The sequence below is a fragment of the Sciurus vulgaris genome (genome assembly GCF_902686455.1).
Source record: "Sciurus vulgaris genome assembly, chromosome: 5".
In the NCBI taxonomy this organism is placed as follows: domain Eukaryota; kingdom Metazoa; phylum Chordata; class Mammalia; order Rodentia; family Sciuridae; genus Sciurus; species Sciurus vulgaris.
The window spans coordinates 137,799,640-137,816,640 of NC_136465.1; the positions used below are offsets into that span (position 1 = coordinate 137,799,640).

Genomic DNA, 17,001 nt, shown 5'->3' on the forward strand with positions numbered 1-17,001 from the left:
TAAGTATATTAAATAAAAGAAATTACATAACAACAACAAAAAAAGGACAATTTTTTGAGATGGGCTTGAAGAATGGTAAAGGTTCAGAGAAAAATGAAAGAATAAAAAGTATTCCAAGTGAACAGGAAAGACTAAGCAATGTCAAACCAATGAGACTGTCCAATACTTGAAAGATACTTAAATCGTTTCATTTGACTCTACTTGTAGTCAATTAAATAAAATTAGTTTTTCATTATTATGTTGGTGAAAACTAAAAAGTATGCTAATAACCCACATGGAAGATATTCTCATACACTGTTGTGATGAGAATACAAGTCAGGACAACTTTTTTGGAGAATAACTTTATTATTTTGTATTTGAAGGGGAGAATGAAGAAACTATGTTTATTAAGCATACGTGCTATGCCTGGCACTACCTTCAATGCCATTAATAAAATTTCCCTGAGAAGTAGGTTTTTTTATAATGTTTATTATGTATTATAATTGCACATAATAGTGGGGTTCTTTGTGACTTATCTATATATGCATAATTTGCTCTATTTCATTCCCCAACACTTCCCCTTTCCTTCTTCTCCTCCCTCCCTCTGATCCTCTTCCCCTACTCCACTGGTCCTCCATATATTTTCGTAGAACAATTTAAAATACACATACTTTCCTCCAGCAATTTCAATAGAAATTTTCCCTCAGATAAATAAATGCACAGAGATTTAAACACATTCAACAAAGTAACAGGAGAAAAAGCTCGAAATAATCTTATTGTCAATCATTAGGAACTTCCTTAAATTACATTATAGAAATAAAATGGAATGTCATGCAGCATTTTTCAGAAAAAAAAAAAAAGGTAGATGTGTATATACCAAACTATAAAAAGACTATGACATGTTAGGTGGAAAAAGCAAGTGACACCATTATATATAAAATACTCTGTGTTTTCATATTTTTCTGTGTTTACCATACATACTTATTCCTTTTATACCTTTTTTATTTTCAAAATTCTTAGAAGTCTTTCTTCACAAATCTTTTTCTTTTCAACTTTGTAACAAAATTCTCAGCTTGAATACCTACAGTAACAATATGGAAGCAAACGTCTCCAATAAACTAATAATTATTCCTTTAAAACACCTAACAAAAACCAACCATCTAATTAGTAGACTTTAAGTCATTTGTCAGAGTTCTGAGAATATTTTCTGCAAGTATAAAAAGGTTATGGAAATATAAATGCTGGTGAAAACCTTAATTGGCCTTTGAGGGCTGGCACTAGGTTTCTTAGATATAACCCGTAAAATTAGCCCAAGAGGTTACTCTGACTTTCAATTTCAGAAACTTTAACAGGTTTTCCTCATTGTATGTATTCCAATACATTGTAATTATTCTCAGGAGTCAGTTCTCGTCAAGGACAGAAACTGTTTTATTGATTTATCCAGTATTAATTCCAAGTAGATATTTAATAACTTTTGTTGCACTGAGCCAATAATATCAACTCAATTATCTAAATGAGCAAATAAAATACAAGACAGCAGATGAGACAAATTTATATTCATGGGATAAACACTGAAATGAGCATCGGAACACTGACAGACTTTACATTATAGAAATTTGCAGTATTAAAAACAACTCAAACTTTCTCAGGAAGTTTCTACTTCAAAAAATGTTACCAATTTTCTCAACCTTTTTCCTTTTAGCAATTCATTCATCCATAGGTATTATACTGGGTAGGCCCTTAGAATACATCAATACGCAAAATAAGTAAAAAACAAACCACAATTCTTGTGGAGTTTATATTCTAGAAGGGGAAGACAAACAAAGAATATAACGAATTAATAAATTATATGATACATGAGAAAGTAAGTACAATCAGGTGCTATGGTGCACATCAGTAATTCCAGTTACTCAGGAGACTGAGGCAGGAAGATCAAGTTTGGCGGCAGCCTGAACAACTTATTATAATCCTATTTCAAAAATAAAATGAAAACCAAAAGGGGTTGGTAGCGTAGCTCAGTAATAGAGCACTTGCCTATAACTATTATGTGCAAGGCATTTAACTAAGGTTAAATTTTTAGTATGACAGAGAGAGGAAAGAGGAGAAGGAGAAAGGGAGGTACAGGAAGAAAAGGAAGGAAAAAATTAAGCAAGCTAAAACACAGTAGAGATTAAAGGATCACAATTTTAAATAGAAATGGTCATGGTGGATCATTGAAAAGGTAATATCAGAGCAAAGATTTGAAATAGGGAGGCACTTAGCCATGTGGATATCAAGGGAAGGAAAACAGCATAAAGGTGAAGGGTCAAGACAAAGGAACAAAAATTACTTCAGAGGAAATGGGATTTCCTGGACAGAAAAGCACTGAACAATAGCGACAGAAAAGAAAATCTGACTGTGTACTTAGTCTCAAAAGAATACTGCAAACAAGAACAGACTAATGTGTAAACAGGTAATTAAGAGTGTCAGTTTAAGAAAAAAAAAGTCAGCGGTGGACTGAGAAATGAAACGGGCTAAAGTTGGTAAATTGAACAAGTTGATGATCTAGGAAATAAAGTTGGCAAAATGCTTTAGGTTAGAATACACAAAAATATAGATAAATGGGATTGGGAAATATCAAACTGAAACCCAGAAACATGGAGATCCAACATATATATGCTTAATAAAAAAATTATTTTTTAAAAAACAGTACTTTAAAAAAGAAAAACTGTATGTAACAATATGGATTTAGGACTTGTCTTGAAATTATGGAAAATCTGGCAACAATGAGCAGTAATTAGAAATAATCAGCAGTCTTCCACTTTATAAAGGGCAAGAACTCTCCAGTTTGTACCCACCTCTCACAACATAATTGCATCTCTACTTTCATTGCTGTACTCATTTTTGCTACTTGTCTAGATCCTTTAAGTTGTTGAATTCTGACTACTGACTTAAAGTCCCGGTAACAGAATCCTTTTTAAAAGAAATGTTCAATAGTATGCGCAAATGCTTTGAAGTTAGCAATTCTGTATGATCCCCTTTTAATTTCTTCTGTTACCATCCTTTCTGTGACTATGTTTTCTACCTCCATTTCTGCACTGTTCTCATCTAGCACCTAATAAGTCTTTACTCTTATAGTAAGGATTTATGCTGTCAGTCCTTCCATTGTCCACATGCTTGAACTTTCCTATTAATAAGTCCTTTCTCACTTCATATAGTATCTGTCATATATTCTCCTCCCCTCTCACCTTCTCCCTTTCCTACTTTAGAACTTTAAAAATATAAAAATCATTCTGAGATTGTGAGCCATAGTTTGCTGACATCTCCACCCTCTGACATTTCTTAAAGCTACTGTCTTAATGATTCTTTACCTCCTCTGGAAGATTTCTCAATGGTGTTCATGCATTCACGGAACTTCCCCTGCTTTCATACCTATATGTTACACTGATTCTCTGTAGGTTAAAAGCATAGATCCAATCATGTCAATTTAATGTCAGAAAACTTCAGTTGTTCTTATTTAAAAATTGAGTTTAAATCTTCCCTTGGTGTTTGAAGATAATGATGATTTTTGCCTATACTTGCCTTTCTCAGTTATTTCTTGCTTTCCCTGACCCTTCGTCTCAGCCAACTCAATCTGCTATTCTCCATACACACTAGTGCTTTCATATTCTGATACTTCTCCCACTTTCTTCCTTCTCGAGTATTGAGTATGTATCCTTTGCATAAGCAAATATAACCCACCCAGTGAAGGCCAGGTCACATATTACTTTCTTCATAAAGCCTTCCTTCATTTCCCCTAACTGGAAGTATTTTCTTTTCATGAATGTCTTAAGTTAATAAGTCACATTACTATCTACTTTAAATTATTTAAATTTGTTTATATGATAGTTTATTTCCTATCTTCCCTATGAGGTTATGAATTGTAATATCCATTTTATACTTTTTACAATACTTCTGGAGCTTCTTGCCCTGAATGATTAACTCCCATGGACTTTAAGGCACAAGTCTATTTTCAAAGACTGCATAGTTGGAGATTAAAAGAATTCCTTAAAAGGATGGATGTTAGAAATAGAAGCTTATGCTTGGGAGATTGAAATAGGAGGATCAAGAGTTTGAAGCCAGCCTCAGCTCTAAGCAACTCGTTGAGACCCTGTCTCTAAATAAAATACAGAATAGGGCTAGGGATGTGGCTTAGTAGTCAACAGACCTCAGTTCAATCCCCAATACCATACCCCCACCAAAAAGAAAAAAAAAAAACAGTACTCCACTTTTAATGGTAATCATGAAAACTTATTACCCAGGGATCAGATACAGTCAAAAGACAAGTTTTACTTAATATCCACAAAGTCTGGCTAATGTTTGGACTTATTAAAATATAAACAATTCACAAACTATTGTTTACTTAGTCACTTCAAAACTAGTTCTTTACGAGTCAGGTCCTTGTAGACATATGAATTTTTTACCTCAATTTTGGTGATTAACTTGCTGTAAAATAGATGATTTGTAACTACAAATGCTTTTTGACTCAAGGTGGGATAATGTCCCAATAAACACACCTTAATTTGCAAATACCCTAATGAAAATACATTTAATACACCTTACCAACTGAACATTACAACTTTGCATATCCTGACTTAAACATGCTAAGAACACTTCTGTTAGCATACAAGTGGGCAAAATCATCTGACAAAGCCTATTTTGCAGCAATTATGGAACAGCTTGTGTAATTTATTGAATACTGAAAGTGAAAAACAGAATGCTTGTTTTAGTATGATTCCACACCACATTAAGTTAAAAAAAAATCATTAAGTAGAACTATCATTAAGTTTGGACTGTATTTCTTGAATAATTATATGTTGCACACATATACATAAGCACATGTGTATATGGCTTTGAAAATCTTAATGCTCTGCTGGATTATTCCAATTTATGATTAAAATAAATGCAGTACCCTCCTTAACCCTCATTGTCTAGAAATGTATATTCCTCTCCAATAAAATTTTCACTTAACCTTGTTTATTTTTACTTTTTAAGTTAGGCATGTCAATTATGTTAGCACACAATTTAAGAATGATTTTTATTTTTGTAAAAGACTAACAGAGGAAAAGGAAAAGAGGGCTATGGGAGGAAAAGAATATATGACAGAGACTCTATATGGTCCACAAAGCCTGAAATACTTGCCAACTGGTCATTGACAGTGAGGACATCTATGTTCCATGTGAATGCTCACCAGAGGATGACCTTGATAGCATAAAATTTTAATGATCAAATGGACAAAATGGTTCATTCTATGATACCAGGCAGCCTTTCTCCAGTCACTACTGCCATTACCCAATGGGTTCCTGAAAAAGTAGCCATGGTGGCATGACTGGAACTTGGGTTCAGCAACATGGCTTTCTACTCACCAAGGCTGATCTAGTTATAGCCACTGCTGAGTATCCAATTGGCTAGCAGCAGAAACTAACAGAGTAACCAACATGGCACCAATGACCAGGGTCATTAGAAAATTACCTGTTGGCAAACAGATTAAATTGGACTGTTTCCATCATGGAAGGAGCAGCTTTTTGTTCCCACTATAACAGATATTGTGGATACAGATCTGCCTTCCTGCATTCAATGCTTCTGCCAAAACTACCATCTACAGACTTAGAAATTCCTATCTACCATCATGGTATTCCACATAGCATTGCTTCTGAATAAAGGACTCATTTCACAACAAATGAAGCACAACAATGAGTCCATGCCTATGGAATTCACTGGTCTTACAACATTCCCTTCTATCTTGAAGCAACTGGCTTGATAAAGGAGAGGACTGGCCCTTTGAAGATTCAATTACAGAACCAGCTAGGGAGCAATATCTTGCTGGGAAATGGTTCTCCAGGAAACTATATAGGCTTTGAATAAAAATCTAATAAAAGGTGTTGTTTCTCTCATAAGTCAGGATACACAGCTCTAGGAATAAGAGAGGAAATGAGAGTGACACCATCACTATTACCCCTACTGAACCACTAGCAAAATTTTTGCTCCCTATCCCACCAACTAATGCACAACTAGTTCTACAGGTTTTAGTTTCAAGGAAAGGAATGCTTCCACCAGGAGACACAATGATCCCACTGAACTCTAGTCTCAAACTACTACCTAGTCACTTTAGGGTTCCTATACCCCTGAATCAACAAGCAGAAAAAGAGTTACTGTAGTGGCTAAAGTGACTGATCCAAATTACCATGGGGAAATTCTGCTCCTTCACAATGGAGGTGAGGAATAATATTCTGGAATATGAGATCTCTAAGTACTACAATGCACTGTGATTAAAATCAATGGAAAACTACAACAACTCAATCCAGGCAAGACTCCTAATCACTCAGATTCTTCCAAAATGGTGTTTTATATCTCTGCATCAGATCTAAAACTACAATCATATGAGGTGCTTATTGAGGATGAAGGGAATACAGTATGTACTAGAAGAAGGTAGTTCAATATGCAGGTATGTATTCATATCTATATACAGAGACATTGTTTCATCATTCATTCTCAGCACCTTCTGTGCTCTCCTTTATATCACAGAAGCTAAAGAGCACGAGATGAGAACACATTTGTCAAACATCTTTGCCTCTGAAGATCTGAATATGATTTATATTTAGCTAATGTAAAGTACTACACAATATTTAGAAGGTTAAAGAGAAAAAAAAGACTTTTCTTCTGATGGCAGTGAACAGACATATGGACTTTGATAGACATGAGGTTTTCACAGTGATCAACAAATGCTCTCTTGCCAGGTAGCCAGTTGAACAACCAAGCAGCTATAACATTCAGCAGAGATGAACCTGAAGGCCAGGAATAGCCTTCTATTTCCACACCTCCAACTTTCTCAGTAAATTTACCAGTACCTAAATCCCATTACTAATTTATTTTTGCTTGAAGTAGCTGCAGCGGTTTGTTTTCCTCCACTAGTTGGATCTGATAATTTTATAAAAATTAAAATATATTGTAAAAATAAAAAAATACATATATTGTATATTTGGACAGTAATCAGTACCAAGAAGAAAAATTAGGGAGGAATTATATTACGTGGGCAGGAATACGGGAGAATTTTAGATATAATTGCCTGGAAAGATCTTTAGGTCTCATTGAGAGGATGCTGAGACAAGATCTCAGAACATGAGGAGGCAAGCCACACAAATATTCGGGCAGAAAGCCAATTGGCAAACACAGACACTGAGGTAGAAGAATGTGGCGTGTTTGAAAAATAGCGGAGGCTAATGTGGCAAGTAGAATAAGGAAGAGAATGATGAGCAAAAGAGGACAGAAAGATAACTAAGTTCCAAGTCACAAAAAGTCTGGTAAGACAGAAGGACTTGGACTTTTACTCTGAATGAGATGGAAGCTACTCCTGAAAGGGAAAGTCAAAAAATGAAAGGATCTTATTTATGCAGGTTCTCTCTGGCTGCTAGTTGAGAATAGATTACAAATTAGAAGGCTACTTCCATAATCCAGGAAAGAGACAATGGTATTTTGCACCAGAATGGTAGCAGATGTGGTGAATAGTGTCAAATTCCTCATAAAGTTTAAATACAGAGCCACATGGATTTATTAGTGAGCAAGATAGAAGGCATGAACTTAAAAAGACAGGAACTCAGCAAGATTTTTGCCCTGAAAAGGATTAATGAAAAATATTAAAGATCTTCCCTGTTCATGTGCCTTCAGTGACCTCTAAATGTTCCTGACAGAATATCTAAAGAATGCTGACTTCTCTGTTGGTTTGGCTCACTTAGGGGAACACAGTTATTTTACTTATCTCAAGGTGAATATCCTCCCTGTGGGGATCTGGCCAGTCTTGGGGAAATGAAGTGCAGCACAAAGTCATGCAGGCTGTTAGAAAGGTACCTTGTTTTTCCCAACTTGTATTTAAGGGACCCCACTGGAAGAAAGACTTTGGATTCTCACTGAGAAGATGTTCTGCCCAAGGACTTCCCATGGGGACCCTAAAAAGTTGCCCCAGGACTCCCCATCTACAAGACTTCAGAAGTTGGTATTGCCCTGATTTGGTGATGTATTCTCTTTATCTCTAGATTCTCTCTCCCTCCCTACCTACCCCTCTTCTTTCTCTCTCCACTCCCCTCCCCTCCTCCATTCTCCCTCCCTCCTCCTTTGTCCCTTACCTCCCCACCCCTTTCTCTCTCTCTCTCTCTCCCTCTATTTTTCTCAACTTTCACTTTTGCTTTCATTTTGCTACAAAAATAAACATTACTGTGTATAAAGAAAGTGTCTTCATTTTCTATCAGATTCAAACTGCCGGATTCAGCAGCTGTACCTGGGCAACTGAAAAAAATGAAGATGCCATTAACAGATATACAGTATATCATGGGAAGACTTGGAAAGAGATGTATATGGATATGTCTCCGACTAGACACATTTACTTTGAGATGCTAGGTTAGACATGTGAATGGAAACAAAGAGGCAGCTGAACATACAGATGTGAGGATGAAATAGAAAGGTCAGGCTAGAAACGTAAACTGGGAGTCAGTAGATAGAATTTAAAACCTGTGTAGACAAATTCAGTTCTTGGCCCTGTGTTGCTCCAATATTAAAGGGCTGATATTTATAAAATGAATGAATGGTGAATCCTGATTTGGGGATTTCAATTTTCAGAATTAGTCTAGATAACCACTCTATGTAAAGACAGAATTACTATTTAAAAAGCAAAGAAGACACACAGGAAGTAAAAGTCATAACATGACTCACCAAAAAAAAGGAAGCAAGAAGAGGAAAGGGAGGATAAAATTGAAGATTAAGTGTCTTAAATTCCTCACCTTTGATAAAAGGGAGCTAAGAAATACTGCTAACAGTGGAAGAGGGTAGCGGGGAGCTTAAAGTTTAAGTGCACTAATGACTCCATATTTCAGAAGTGAAAAGTCAAAATGATAATGATAAAATTTTAAATGACAATAAATCTGGAAAAACTGAAATGTATTTTTTAAAGATAAAATAATTAAAAATAAATTTATGGCAATTGGCTCTAAAGACTAGGCTGAAGAAAAACCAAGGTAATCTCCTCTGCCATTTTAAGCTTTGTAAAGAGTATGTTGCTTCTACAACCATTAAAAAAAAGTACAATAACTTTTTTGTAAAAGAGTACTGTACGTAACACTCCTGAGGATTCATTTCTCAAAATTGCCAAGCTAACGCTAGGCTTGTATCTTAATTTAAATGTTAATTACTAGTTGAATTCAAAGTTTAAAAAACACTATGTTCTTTCTCTCTTTTGTTATCAGTACTCTAGACTCTGGAGAACTGGTACCACATTATCTACACTTAAAATTCCTAGAGAAAGAAATTTTTATAAAAATGTTTTACTAGTTTGGATATAAACTGTTATTTCAGTTACAGAAAAAAGAAAAAGGAGAACCTACTTAGTAAGGCTAATGGCTTTACCACATAGACATTTAATCATGACCACCTTATGAAGCCATTTGGAAAGATGGTTGTCTCTGAAGGAAACAAACTATATATGATTAGTTTGTGGTTTCCTATCTTATAGGATACCCCACAAGTTTTTTGTTAAGTTCATACATAACAAAAATGAAGATTCTCAAAACAAAAGTGCTGATCACTGAACATACACACTTTTTAAAGCATATTATATTTATATCACTAGAAAATTATACCATTATCTTCCTATCAATTATTAGTGAGACTGCAAATATGAACTTAATTTAGCTAGCTTGAACTAAGCTACTATATCTAAATCCAAAAGAAAACCTAATGAGAAACTAATCGCACAAATTTGATAGTTTGCAAATATCAAGCTAGCACCAATGCCTATGTCTTATTCATAAGCATTATGACAGAAAAAAGTAAGTGAATTATTTTATAAATCTATTCAAAGAACTTTCATCAAAATTACTGCAGTGTGCAGGCCCTGCCACCCGCACCATGTCAAAGAAGAAAGAACTGAGTGCAGAAGAAAAGAGAACCCACATGATGGAAATATTTTTTGAGACAAAAGATATGTTTCAATTGAAAGACTTGGAGAAGACTGCTCCCAAAGAGAAAGGCATTATGGCTATGTCAGTAAAAGAAGTCCTTCAAAGCTTAGTTGATGATGGTATGGTTGATCAGAACTCCTAATTACTACTGGGATTTTCCAAGTAAAGCTCTTCATGCAAGGAAATGTAAGTTGGAGGTTCTGGAATCTCAGGTGTCTGAGGGAAGCCAAAAGCAGGCGACCTACAGAAGAGCACTGAGAAATCTAAAACTGGCCAACATGAGAGGGAAGAGCAAACCATGCTAGCAAAAGAGCTTTCTTCACTTTGGGATCAAAGGGAAAAGCTTAAGGCAGAAGTAGAAAATACAAAGACGGTGACCCATGTCAAGCAAATAAAATTGCTAAAGAAGCTGCTAACAAATAAGACTGATAACATATTTGCAATAAAATCCTGGGCCAAAAGAAAATTTGGGTTTGAAGAAAATAAAATTGATAAAACTTTTGGAATTCCAGAAGACTTTGACCATATAGACCAAAATATTTAATGGTTGTAGAGGATCTATAAGAAATGAACAGACACTTCACCGAAGAAGATCTACAAGCAATCAACAGATATATGAAAAAATGTTCAACATCTCTAGTAATAAGAGAAATGCAAATCAAAACTACCCTAAGATTCCATCTTACCCCAATTAGAATGGCGATTATCAAGAACACAAGCAACAATAGGTGTTGGCGAGGATGTGGGGAAAAAGGTACACTCATACATTGCTGTTGGGGTTGCAAATTAGTGCAGCCACTCTGGAAAGCAGTATGGAGATTCCTCAGAAAGCTTGGAATGGAACCACCATTTGACCCAGCTATCCCACTCCTTGGCCTATACCCAAAGGACTTAAAATTAGCATACTACAGAGATACAGACACATCAATGTTCATAGCTTCTCAATTCACAATAGCCAGATTGTGGAACCAACCTAGATGCCCTTCAGTTGATGAATGGATAAAGAAACTGTGGCATATATATACAATGGAATATTACTCCGCCATAAAGAATCAAATTATGGCATTTGCAGGCAAATGGATGAAATTGGAGAATATCATGCTAAGTGAGATAAGCCAATCTCAAAAAACCAAAGGACCAATGATCTCGCTGATAAGTGGATGACGACACATAATGGGGGGTGGGAGGAGTTATTGTTAGGGTTAGTGTTAGGTTTAGGGTGAGGGTTAGGGAGGGTGGCAAGAATGAAAGAAGGACTGTCTAGAGGGAAAAGAGGGGTGGGAGGGGTGCAGGGGAAGGGAAAAAATAACAGAATGAATCAAACAACATTACCCTATGTAAATTTATGATTACACAAATGGTATGCCTTTACTCCATGTGCAGAGAAACAACATGTGTCCTATTTGTTTACAATAAAAAGAAAGAAAAAAAAAAAAGATTGTGAATATGTAAATTTTAAAATAAAATTTTCCGACTTAAAAAAAATTACTGCACAATAGTACAGCACATATGCTTTTGAGAGTATAATATTTTGGTACCTATGAATTATATTGTTTCCTCCATTCTATTAATACCAATAACAAGGGGAATAAAAATAGAAAAACAATAATAATGTTGATGATAATGCAGGAGGCAGGCAAAAAGTTGGACACTGACGAACAAGGGGGAAGCTGGCTTAGAAGTGTGCAATGGAGGGCTGGGGTTGTAGCTCAGCAGGAGAGCGCTTGCCTAGCACATGTGAGGCACTGGGTTCAATCCTCAACACTACATAAAAATTAAAAAATAAAATAAAGGTATTGTGTCCATCTACAGCTAAAAATATATTTTCTTAAAGTGTCCAGTGCAAGTTAACTGAAAATAATGCGTACAACTTTAGGGAGATGGATGAGGAAAACATGCAACCAGGAAGACAAGAAATAGAATGAACTGGTCACACTAACTCTCAGAGAACAGGGGAAACAGTGTAATAAGTTACCTGATGACACAAAGGTGAAAGGAGACAGAAAAAAATATATTTGCCTCCCCTTATCTTGATTACTACGGAGTATGTAAGTAACTAGTTTTATCCCCAAAATACACTGCTTCCTCAAAAACCATAAAACGAAAAAAGCATCTTACTTCAAAACCATTATATACATACACATTACTGCATATACAGGTGCATCTCTTCATTAACTCATTATAATCTAGTTTCCATATAATGACACATTAAAAAGTCCTAGAAGTTACTTAAATTCTGAACTAGAAGAACGTCCAAATACTTTGAGGATCTCCAGATTTCACAAACACATTATATACTTAAAATAGATTGTTTTATACACACACACACACACACACACACACACACACACACACAGAGCAATTATTCATTCAAGTAACAATAGTCATTTTTAAAAAGCACAAAGGAAAATGTACTCTAGAATTTTTTGATCTGTTGCTTTATTAATACATACTACTCATACAGAGCCTAGCCAAAATAACATTGTCAGCACTCTGCCCAGAGGAAAATTCAGGTGTCACCTTAAGTTCAATGAAAAATAAGAAATCACTATTACCAAAATTCTCACAAAATATAAAACAAATCATTTAATATTAACTCTGAACCAACTGCTAGTATACATAATTCATAAAATCTGTGGGACACAAACCCCAATACCTAGTGTTGCTTCATTGTCATTTATACATTCTTTTGTAGGACTCAAAACACATTCATTAAATATCATTTAACTCTAGTCATGTAGGAGCTACTGTCTAGAATCTGGACATACAGAAAACCATTAAACATCAATCCTGTCCTCAGGCAACTTGGAGCATAGCTAAGAGAAAGTGAAGTAAACTGACTAGTATAATGCAATGCAATGGGTCTCACAACAAAGGTATGTGTAGGATGTTACCTACACAGCACACAGGGATTTGGGATTTTTAGACTTCTTTTAAGAGCGGAGAGTGAGGATTTTTAAAACAAATATATGTGTGTATATAAACTTGCAAAGCCCCTCTATGTTAACTAAAAACAAATTATCAAAAGTAGAATATGGAAATAAATCTAAGTAGGATTAATTAATGGAGAACCTTTCATAAATCTTTATAGACTTAACTCATGCAGTCTATTTTAACCTTCTTTTCCCTTTTTTTGGTTGTTTTTGTTTTGTTTTGTTTTTTGGTGGTGATGGGGTAAAGAAGGAGGTAATATTGTTTGATATCTTTTTATTCGGTTTTAGACTTAGCCACAAGCAAAACTAGTTCACATTATTGCCCAGTAGATATATAATGTCCTGAAAGAATAATGAAGTAATATCAGATAAATTACTAGAGTATATAACTTCAAAAATTCAAAATATTTGTATAAAAGGTACAGATTACAAAGGTAATTTCCCAGCTTGAAAAATCATATGAATTTTGGTTAGATACAGAGAAGAGGGTATTTATGAATGGTAGAACAAAACTTGAAGAAACATCTCCCTGAAGCCAAGGCAACCTGCACCAAGACCTCTCTTATTACACATTCATACTTACCCTCTTTTTCAAAAAAAAAGAAAATAATCATTCCAAGTAAAATACAGAATTCATGTACTTTAAAGGAAAATATCAAAAGAGTACTTGAAATGATGACCAAACCAGTAACAACAGAACTCAGCATGCAGTCTGTGATCTTTAAATGCAGTTTCTCATTAAAAGGCACCAAAGAATCTTAGAGAAATGGCATATTCCAGGTCCAAGACAACAAAGGTATAAGATGAGCCTAGGGTATCTTGCATTCCAAGAAACAAGAAAGCTGTTGAAGACTAATATGAGTCATATCAGGATAACTCAGGAGCTAACATTAAGTGGTTCCCACTAGCCAAAGATGGGGGGTGGGTGAGAGACAGGTACGAAGCAGTGGATCAACTAACCTATAAATTTCACTGCACCCAACAACTACAGAATATATGTTGTTTTCAAATACACATATTTCCAAATCTGATCATATGCTGGACCAAAATAAAAGTCTCAGATAAATTCAATTTTATCTTTAAGGAGAATGGATGGTGTCAAGATTAAGATGGATGCAAGGGGGTTTCTGAATGGTATGAATGTTTCATTTCTTGACCTGATGGTTGATTATACAAGGTCAACTGCCAGGCTTTTTAACAGTAAGCTGAACTCTACATTAATGTATTATACATCAATCTAAATGGTTCATGTTCACAATAAAAAAATGTAATAATTCTAAGGAAAAAATAATTTAAAGGATGGGCACTATAAGTATAGCTCAATGGTAGAGTACTAACCTGACAAACAAGGTCCTAGGTTCAATCCCCAGCACTGTAAGAAAATGGGACAGGGGGTGCGTCGGGGGTGGGGGGACAGGGGGAGAGAGCCAGAGAGAAGGAGGAAGGGAGGTAAAAGCCCTTTAGAACTCAAAATCTAAATTTATGATAAAAATCACATTTTAGGAAAAACATTGGCCTGCTAAATCTAATATAATATACTTGATATGCAAGATGACAGCTTACTTTTTTCTTTTTCTTTTCTTTTTTTTTTTTTTTTGGTACTGAGGATTGAACTCTAGGGCACATTACCGTAAAATTATGTCACTACATCATCTTAGTGAGACAAGGTCTCACTAAGCTGAAGCTGGCCTCCAACTTGCAACCCTCCCCCCTCAGCCTCCTGAGTTGCTGGAATGACACCACACCCAGCTAAACATTCTTAGATTATAGTAAATTGATGCTGTAATTTCATCCTTTGGGATATGTAGAACCACTTTTTAAATATGATAGTAATACAGCTTTTCAGCAGTTTTGCTTGAGTAGAAGATAACTTGGGTCTTTTCATACTCATACTACAGAATTGAAAGTAAGGTGATAATATAAAAGCAGACAATAGAAAAGAATTAAACCTAAAGGTTGATAAAAGAATTTTTTTATGCTTTTTTTAGCATATTTATAGATAACTATTTTTTTCTCTTGCAGTACTGGGAACTGAATTCAGGGCCTTGCACACATTAGGCAAGCAGTTTACCACTAAGCTACATACCCAACCCACAAATAAATATAATTTTAGAATTTCAGACAAGCACTCAAAAAAAATCTTATACTTATTATCTAAGGCAATGAATTTTAATTGTAAAATGAATAGGGTTTCATCAACTTTAGTTTTCCCTATATAACAGATTATTACTAAACACGATCATTTATTAATGTATTTATTCATTAATACTTTTATTGTAAGGATGGTAACTAATGCATCTTATACTTGTACAGTAGTACCCCTTATCCACGGTTTCAATTTCCAAGGTTTCAAGTTCCTCAATCAACTGTGGTCTAAAAATATAAATGAAAAATTCTAGAAGTAAACAATTCCTAAATTTTACATTGTGTGGCATTCTGAATAGTGTGATGAAATCTCACACTGCCCACCCAGGACATGAATCCTTTCTTTACCCAGTATACATACAGGATATAAGCTACCTATCCAACAGTTTCTTAGATGTCTCAGTTATCAGATTCACTATCATGATATCAAAGTGCTTATGTTCAAGCAATCCTTTTTTACATTATTCAAAAACTGTTTTGTTTTGCAATTAGATAGTTTTTAATCTCTTACTATGCCTAATTTAGAAATTAAATTTTATCATGGATATGTATTTATAGGAAAAAACATACTATATGTTAGGTTTGGTATCATCCATGATTTCTAGGAATCCACTGGGGGTCTTGCAACATATGCCCCAAGGATGAGGGGGACATTATATATAAAATAAACAGCCTATATTTGCTGAACTGACAATGACAAATTATAAATATTTGGCGATAAGAACCTAAATAATCCAAATGACATATGAGCAACTTATTTAGTAAAAAATACCAGAAACAAGACTTGTAGTTTCTCCTCTCACCTGCCTCCCACAACCCCTCCTATAAAACCTCTCTAAGACCAGACACTGTTGAACCTTTGAACAAAAAGCAACAAGACTCAAAATATGGGTAATTTGTTTTTAAAAGCTTTATTATGAACTTACCTGGCATAGATATTCTAATGTTTTTAAATAAATGGATAAACTTGGGAAATATATACTAATTAGCACACTAGTTATAAAACAAGAAAAGAGAAGGTAGACTCCATTTCTACCTCTAGTGCAACGCCGTTTCCTCTTCAGGGCACCCAAAATGCTTCTAGTACAGAACTGATCACCCAGAATTTCTAAATACTGGTTTATAAATCTGCCTCCTCTATTAGATCCAAAGCCTCATGATGACAGTTTACAACAACTGAGTGCCTGATATGCACCAAGCACTATCCTAGCTCTGGAAAATCAAAGAACACAAAACACAACAAGATCCACAACCTCATGAACTTTACATGCGATCATAGGCAGCTTTTCATAGGAAGTGATGTTTAAGTTGAGATCAAAAGGATGAGATGCAGTTAGCTAAGCAAAAAATGGCAAGAAATATAGCCTAAGCAGAAAATACAAATGAACTATAGGCAGGTCATTCATATATTCTGTATTTCCAGTAGCTTTACACCCTGCACAGTATATATTCCATTAGTGACAATGAGATGATAGGGGAATAAGTGTGAGGAGAGGGAAGGACAGAAAAAAATTAAGTCAAAATAAGAGAGGCTCTATTTTATTCAAGTTTGTTTATTTGGGGTTTGACAATTCACATTTAAATTTACCACTTAGAGCTTTAAAAAGTGAAAAATAAATCCAATGAGGGTCCGTTCAATAGCTGTTTCCATTGGTCACTACCAGTGTAGATGAGAAGAAATTACTGCAGGTAAAATTTTGATGTTCCTCTGCTCTAGAACAAGAAAGTTCTCCAAAGAATAATGGCTAGGTACAGTGACCTGTAAGCTCAGCTCAGGAGGCTGAAACAGCAGGATCACAAGTTCAAAGTCAGCCTCAGCAATTTAGCAAGGCCCTAAGCAATTTAATGAGACTGTCTCAAAATCAAAAAACAAAAAGGGCTAGAGATATGGCTCGGCAGTTAAGCACCTGTGGGTTCAGTCTCTGTTACAAAAAAAAAAAAAAAAAAGATTAATGAATTGGATAGGTAAATTATTTCTG

The 17,001-nt window shown here is 35.0% G+C and overlaps 1 protein-coding gene and 1 pseudogene across 10 annotated transcripts in view; one reads left to right on the forward strand and one right to left on the reverse strand.

The window, feature by feature from the left end:
- Nucleotides 1-17,001, reverse strand: part of OSBPL8 (oxysterol binding protein like 8) — a 182,245-nt gene that overhangs the window by 133,299 nt on the left and 31,945 nt on the right. The gene's annotated exons all lie outside the window — the stretch shown is intronic.
- On the forward strand, nt 427-10,884 carry LOC306662977 (meiotic nuclear division protein 1 homolog; annotated as a pseudogene). Its single transcript has one exon. The product of its transcript is annotated as a meiotic nuclear division protein 1 homolog (transcript).